Here is an 8,388-nt window from a genome sequence, read left to right on the forward strand (position 1 = left end):
CATGTTTTGTCTGTTTTTTTTTTTGTCTCGCTCCCCCGGAACTTTATCTACCCCCCCTTCCTCCACCCAATAAAGGTTTTTTACCCTGAAGGAGGGGGTAGCTCTCAGCCGTGGACTCTCAGAGGTTTTCTTTCAGTTAAATGAGGTTTTTCCTCCCCCCAGTGCTGTGAAGCTTATATAGCTTTTGAGTGTCAGGAGCTGCCCTTGGGGGGGCAGCTCCTCCACAGACAGAGGGCACTCCTGCTCTGTCCTGTTCCTAGTTTTCCTTTGTTTTTCTTGTACTTCTGGTGTTTCTTGTGTCTGGGGCTTTATACTTCCCAGTCTCGCCTTCCTTCTCACTTAACATTGGGATCGGTTGTCGAGAGGCTCGCCTCACCAGGTCACCCCACGTCTGCTACCTGAGGGTTTATGTCTCACTCCGATTCCACCCAATACCTTGAGCCCGGGTGAACCCTCTCGTTCGCTCCGTTCCTACCGATACACATAGTGTCCTACCGCCTGGTCTCTCTCAATGGCTAGCTCCCGGCCTCTGTGACAATATGTATCAGCTGATGGTATGATACTCAAATAAATAACCAGGAATGTTATTGTTTTTATATATAATTACTGTTCTCTGCTGCATTAGGGTAAAGTTTGGATGTTTAAAGAAAGGTCACAGTTTATACAGTTCAGATTGAAACTAAGAGAGATGTTGAAAGGGTGAGCCAGAGCAAGAACAGGATGACACAATGTAGCAGCCTTGATCGTTGCTGTACTGGTACTGACATTAAAGAATAGAAGGGCCCAAGATCCACCGGGCTGAGGTAATATCACACTGCTACTTCCCTTTCCACGTAGGAGTCAAGTGTGCATTCAGACAGGTCTATTTAGAGTAGGTTGAATTACATCAGTGTGGGTCCTGCAACTGTTAAATTCCCAGGTTTTTATGCGCAGTTCTCTCACAGTACACTATCATTTAAGGAGGGGTGTCTGCCACAGTTACAGCATGAAGCCAGTAACATTTCTACAGATCCAGCCATTCAGAATGCGTGCCAGATACTGTAGTAACTTGTGGTGCTCCCGACATAACGCACCCCATTTTTTAAATCTGTTTTTCTACTGAACTTCTTTGTAAAACTGCCAGGTTGAGAAGTGAAAGGTGCACGTGCTGTGAGGCAGCATTTGGGAATTCACCAGAAAATGCCTGCTTTCGAATCCTGGTCAATGCTGAGGGACAATCTTTTTCTAGTTCTAGAATTTAAATTGGATCTGCTTAGACCTTTATTAATTCTAAATTGTGTATTACAATATGTAAAATATTTAATGTTGTTTTTATTTACATTTACATTTTATTTTGATATATAAAAAAGTTTATTATTATACTGTGGCTTGTTGTGACTTCCGCATAATTTATAATTTATATTTTGCCTTAAAGCAAATTTCAGCAATGATTACATTTTGATTATAAAAATATGTTTCACATATTGTATTGCAGTGGCTAAAAAAATCATGCAGTATACACGGTATATTTATATGCTAAATGATCATACTACAGTTCTATCTGTTTTGGTATACTGTATCTCTGGATCTGACCTCATGTGACTTGCGTGTGTGGCACATAGGGAGATGAGAAAGCACTGCTAACAAAATCCTGACTGGGAGAAAAATGTCCTGTGTATGATTTTCCTCCTCATTGCAGTATATAGCCTAATGGTGTGATTTAACAAAATGTAACACACAGTATTCCAGAATAAATAAAAATGTGTGTTCAATTGATTGTAACCCCAAAACCACAACACACATGTATAGTAATCACAATATTAGGTGATGAACATTACAACCGCAATTATATTCACCACTGTATTAAGTTACAACAGATACAAATCTTACCACAGATCCGAAACCTTTTAAAACAGATGCTGTTAATCCTACTTCACACCTGCATGTCAAGATAATGGTGTTCCAAGCAGATGTTTTGTTTAGATTATACAAGTAATGAGTCCTTGAGGCATACCATCCAAGGAATCAAAATTATTAAAAAATCAAACCGTTATTTGGATGAGAGTAATGGATACCTTCTGAGAAGTCGTTTACTGCTTCCAAAGTAGCTGATTTTGACAAACTCTGCAGAGCTAATTTGCTTCAAAAATTTAAAATCTGTCTGCCTGACTTTATTGCAGCTTATTTCATTCAGTTGTTTGGACACCTACAGAGATATCCGATCTACATTTAAGGTCTTTCTTTCAAGGCTTTGTTATGCAAAATGTATCTGACTCTTGGTAAACTCTGAGATCCTGACTGCTTTTACTTTCTATTTGTCTCATTTAGATGAAACAGAAAGAGAAGACGTTAAGTAGTTTTTAAACTTTTGGAATTTGATTTATTATGTTATTTATTATTAATAACTAATATTATATAATTTATAATCAAACCACTGACATGGACACAGGTGTTGCTTCTGTTCATAGCCTCTCATTAATTTAAATTGCGCTGAGCTCTGTGAATTTTTAACACGTTTGTCACCTTCACCTGTCTGAAAGTCAGGGGGCCCCAGTGCCCAGCTATGAGAACATGAAAGTGAATTAAACATGTAAATATGATATATAAAAGTAATACCCTGAAAAAAACAGATAAATACATACAGTAGAACTTTATCAGTTAGTTAATATGGTTAAAAACGCTTAGTTCACACCCCAGGTAAGGTTAGGGTTAGCATTCACAAAATACTTAGAAAATTATTAAGCTCAGTGTTGGATTTTGGGGCCCATGTCAGGTTTAGGACGGGTGTTTTTGTAGTCCTATCTGAAATTTTTTTCTCCAGAAACTCTCTGGGACCTGGATAGAGCGGTGCAGCCCGTAGTAATTTTATCCCAAAACAGAGTCGGTGGGATCAGAAGTTGCCACCGAGCATTATAGATTCTCATTTAATTGCAAGAGCTTTGATCAACGGTCTCAATTGTTTCCCACTCATACCTTTAGGTTTGGGTAACATGTCATAATCCGATGCCCATAGAGGCTCAGATATAGATCGCGGAAATGCTCAATTGACACCCCAGGTAGGGTTAAGGTTCACATTCATACACTATTTAGATGATATATTAATTTTAGTGTTGAATTTTGAGACTCAAGTCATATTTATTGATGAATATTTATTAATTAATTTGATTCATTCACCCGCGATTCCCTGGAACCTTTTTGCCTGCTTTTTACGGTTATAGGCTAGGTTTTCAAATGGTTCGTTGGTGTTATGGTTTTGGTGCATGACTCACATGCTGAAGGCCAGAGGTTCAAACCCCACTCTCGCCATGAGTTTTCTTTTAACAATAAACACGTCTTTGAAAAACTAAAATAGTAAATATTATCAACACTATATCGAATGTGTAGGTATTTCTAAATATCACAACACATTCAAACTTAGGTGATTTATTAATAACAACTAATAATTTCAAACTGCTTGTATTTTAAAATTGTATTTTGTTCAGGGTGATTTTTCACTGTTTTCACAAACTTCATTTCAATTCAATTTATTTTTAATAAGCGCCTTTCACAACAAGGTTGCCCCAAGGCGCTTAACAATGGAAGTAACCAAACATGTTGTGAATACAGAACAGAAAAGACCAGAAGACAACAGAGGAGAGGAACCAAAAACTCCTTAGTAAGGAGAAAATAAAACCTCTAAGGGTCCAAGGTCAGCTGGCTGCCCAACCCTTTTGGCAAACATTATATAATTTTTAAAAAAGGAAATAAGTGAATGAGCGTATGAATCCATCCATCCATCCACCATGTCTTCTGTACGTCAGTACTCCATGCAGATCTCTGTAGACCATGACCATCAAAATCCTCCTAAACGATAGCTATATCCACGATGTCCCTCTTGGATCCATGGCAGTGATGCAGCATCCAACTCAGATGGTGCCGAGCCCGGGCACCAACTGGACATGTAGGGAGGAGAATAGGATAGTTTGGTCATAACAGATGTACTGTATTTACCTGGTGGAAAAAATAGAGACACACAATGGCATGTACAGCAGCACCAGCAGCCATGGTTGCAGCAGGCTATAATATAAGGTGGGAGTAGGCTAGGTTGAAGTAATGGGTCTTCTGTCTGGATTTGAATTGGATTAGATTGACTCGGCATCCAGAATAGGGGGTAGGGAATGTTCCATAAGATAGTGGCCCTGTAACTAAAGGCTTTACCGCCAACTGTTTTTTTTTTATTCTGTGATCTAAACAGGTGACTTGGATGGTATACATTAATAAGTTCCATTAGATAGACAGGTGTCTGACCTCTGAGAGCCTTGTAAGTAAGTAGGAGGATTTTGAAGTCTGCCATGTACCTGACAGGAAGCCAATGAAGAGAGTTAAGTATAGGGGTTATAGGATCATACTTTCGGTTAATAGTAACAATTTTAGCTGCTGCATTATGAATTTGCTGTAAGGTGTTGAAAAAATGGTGGGTGCTCCCTGATAGTAGGGCATTGCAGTAGTCTAACCTCCTGTATACAAGAGCATGTATTAATTTCTCCGTGTCTTGAGTGGAGAGATACTGCCTTAGGTTTGCAAAATTTCTTAACTGTAGGAAGCATGTTTTCGATACTGTTTTAACATGAGAGTTAAATGAGAGCCTTGTGTCTAATATGATACCAAGTCTTTGAGGCAAATTCTTAAGTTTATATACCTTAAAGTTATGTTTCAACCTTTTCTATGAATACTTGCTGTTATTATTGCAATTAAAAACTGTGTACTTTTTAGAGCTTAATACCGAATATAATATGAAATTGTGTATCTAAAGAAACATTTTAATTTAAGGATTTAAATATAAAATATTTTTATAGCTCAAAGTATAACCATATTCCTCTTTGTAAACATCTGCATCAATGTCTTTGACTCATTCACTCATGATTACTTTGGAAACATTTTAAGCAGTCTGAGTACAATGTACAATTTGGAACAATGGATTTGGTGCTTGCCTATCAATCTGGGCATTTGTGTTTTATTCCCGGTCAGGATACAAGTTTTTATTTGAACAAATACAGACTCCTTTTAAAAAAAATAAAATAGTACATATTAAGTACACTATATTTCCATGTTATTATTTTTATATATCACAATGTGTTCAATGTTAAATCATATCGATAACTTCAAAATATGAATGAGTAAATGTGAATACTATCTACAGTGGCAGTAAAAAACAGTTCAACTGGTTTAATTCAATTAAAAATACTGCATCCCAGTGGAGCAGTTCAAGACAAGACTTTACAACAAGCCTTAAAATGAAATAGTACAGATCCAACCATTCAGAATACATAGGAGATACCACAGTAGTTTGCAGTTCAGTGGCTTTAAGGTACCACAGCTTTTTTAAAATACTGTACTCAGTTGTGGGGGTGCACTACTTTGTAAAACCGACAGGTGGAGCAGTGAAAGCTTAATGTGGCATGTGGAGCATTAGGGCCGCTGCCAGACAACACCTGGTTTTGAATCCCGCTCAATGCTGAGGGACAATCTTTTCCCATTTATAGTTGTATACCGTTTAGTCTTTTACTAATTTTAAACTTTGTTTTACAGCATTAAATGTGCATTAAGTATTGAACGAATTAAAAATAGATATATTTCATAAAAGCAAGATAAGAAAAATAGTTTATTATTATACTGTAGCTCGTGGACATGATATGCCTCTTTTTAGGTTTACTTCCACGTAGAGAAAATCCAAAGGCAAATTTTGGTAGCGGAAAATAAAAACAGTAGTATAGCATAATATGTACCTAATATACACACAGTAGATGGTAGTGGTAGCTAAATATAAAAAAGCTAGGGTCTCAAAAAGCATCACAGAGACTCCTCTTTGCTCACATCTTGTTGGATGAGGAGGTTGCTTTTTACTTTTTATTACATTTTAACATGTTTATAATGGAGTGTGTGTTAAGTGAATATAGTATAGGATAGTACGTAATGATTATGCATTTGCTAACAACAATGATATAAATACTGGCTAATGATTTGAGTAACTTACTTCAAAACATTAGCCAAATATATTGTAACGCTTTCGGCCGACAGGTACTGTGTAAGAACTGGCGTACCAGAGCAGGTGACATCACCGCCCTTCCCTGTGATAGCAGGACCACAGCTACTGGGCTGTAGAGAGATCTCTCTTTAGCTCACCGGGCTGGGTCCCTGTTGAGTGATGCGGGAGTCCCAGGTTCGAGCCCCTGACGGTGCGGGGCCGACCTAATGTGGAAAGGGCGCCCACCTGAACCCCATTGTGTTACAATATTACTGTTGCTCAAATAATTAGCCATTGATATCACCATTCTGTCCTGCATTAAGTTGAAGGTTGGGTGTTTGACAGAACATTTTTTAAATATGAAATCAATTAGAGACAATAACATGGGAAGGAATGGGAATTTAGTGTCTGTTACACCAGTTTTCAACGTACAAGCAGTGTCCAAGGAGCAAATTCAGCTTGTATAATGAGCGAGTAGTGTAGTGATTTACAGTTTGTGAACTCGACAGTAGGCCAACTACAACTGCTTTTAAAAGAACATATAAAAGTTTATACAGCTCCAGAGTGTGGCCACCAGGGGGCAGTGTGGAGACATTACAGTCAGAAAATACCAGCATTTTTACGAGGTTATCAGTGGATTGGATCTGTCAACTGCTGTTATTTGTATTTGCCTTATAAATGCTCTTTTCAGTCATAGAGGAGAGACTTTTTTTGTTATCATGTGTATCTGCTTTATCCCTTTGTCTCTGAAATATCATTTCTTTCTTGGGTACTTCAGTCCTTCTAATTTTTTTTTATTTAGTCCAGAATAAGTGTATCACTTTTGTGTTCAAGTGTATGTGTTAATAAAATTGAATATCACAAAATGATTCCTTTGCTGTTTTGTTGGAAAAGTAAGGAAAGAAACGTAGCGCACTGTAAAACTAAGAGAGCATAAAGTCATTTATTACCAACAGGTTGCCATGGGACCCAGCTATGCCAATATTTTTGTCGGCTAGGTAGAAGAACGCTTCTTCACTTCCTACACTGGCTTTGTCCCTGACCTCTACAAGGGCTACATTGATGACTGCGTTGGTCCCGTCACGTGTTCTAACAACCAGCTTGAGCACTTTCTGCATCACTTCACCAACTTATACCCATCTCTCAAATATACAGTTAAACATATCTTCCACTACTCTTCTGTTTCTAGACATCAACTTCTCCATCAACTATCCCCGACTCTCCACTTCGGTTTATTACAAACCCACGGATTCACACAGCTATCTCCTGTATAGCTAATTTCACCCCAAACACACTAAAAACTCTCTCCCCTTTTCACAGTTCCTTCAGCTACAATGATTATGCAGCGATGACATCGACTTCCTGAACCAAGCCCTCAAAATGTACTCATTTTTCATCAACAGAGGATACCCCAGCAGTGTTATTGACAGGGCCCTTCCCCAAGCCAAAAACAACCCTCAGACCATCAACTCAATCAGGAACTCTCACCATAACAATCATATTCCTTTGGTGCTTCCCTACCCAGCACACTTTCTATCCCCATGACTATTAACTACAACTTTTCCATCCTATAGGATGATCCCTCTATTGGGGTCCTCTTTTCTGACTGCCCCATCATCTCATATCGCCCACCACCTAATCTGTGTAACCTTGTTCACAGCTCCCTCAACCGCCCTCAGCAACCATCCACACCAGGCACTTTCCCTTGCAACAGAGCTCGCTGTTTCATCTGCAAGTACATATCTAACACCACACTCCTTCAGGGCCCCTCAGGACAATTCTGGATCACTCAGATGACATCTTGTACCTCCAGCAACCTTATTTACTGTATCTCTTGCAGTAAATGCCCAGCCATCTACATTGGGGAAACAGGAAGGAGACTCAGAGACTGCTTCAGAGAAAATGTTAGGGCTGTGAAGGTTAAAGATCTCTCCAAGCCCATTGTTTCTCATTTCACCTCCGACGGCCATGATCACACTAATATCTCCGTTTGTGTTCTAAAAGATGGTTTTTCTAACTCCTATGTCAGAAACTAAAATTATCCTGCAGCTAGGATCACACCTTCCTCCTTCTCTCAATTCTCTTTCACGAGGAATGACAGCAGCTGAAAGTTTGGGAGAAATTAGAATCATTTATTGGGATGTGAAGACTTGGCTTAACCCGCTTGGCTGAGGGCCAACCTCCTGGCCGTTGGAAGGGGAGGATAGGACCCCCATGCGACCAATTGGGCAGCTGCAAAGGTGGAGAGGAGGAAGAGGAGAGGGTGACGTTTGATATATATGGAGACCGGTTGCTTACGTCAGAATTAGTGGGAATTGCAGCAGCTGTGTTGAATGAGCTCGGCTGCCTTCATTCCTCCTGAACTTTAATTAAAAACTCCATCAATTTTCTTCCAAATTCTCTCT

The sequence above is a fragment of the Lepisosteus oculatus genome, chromosome 4 (assembly GCF_040954835.1).
Source record: "Lepisosteus oculatus isolate fLepOcu1 chromosome 4, fLepOcu1.hap2, whole genome shotgun sequence".
In the NCBI taxonomy this organism is placed as follows: Eukaryota; Metazoa; Chordata; class Actinopteri; order Semionotiformes; family Lepisosteidae; genus Lepisosteus; species Lepisosteus oculatus.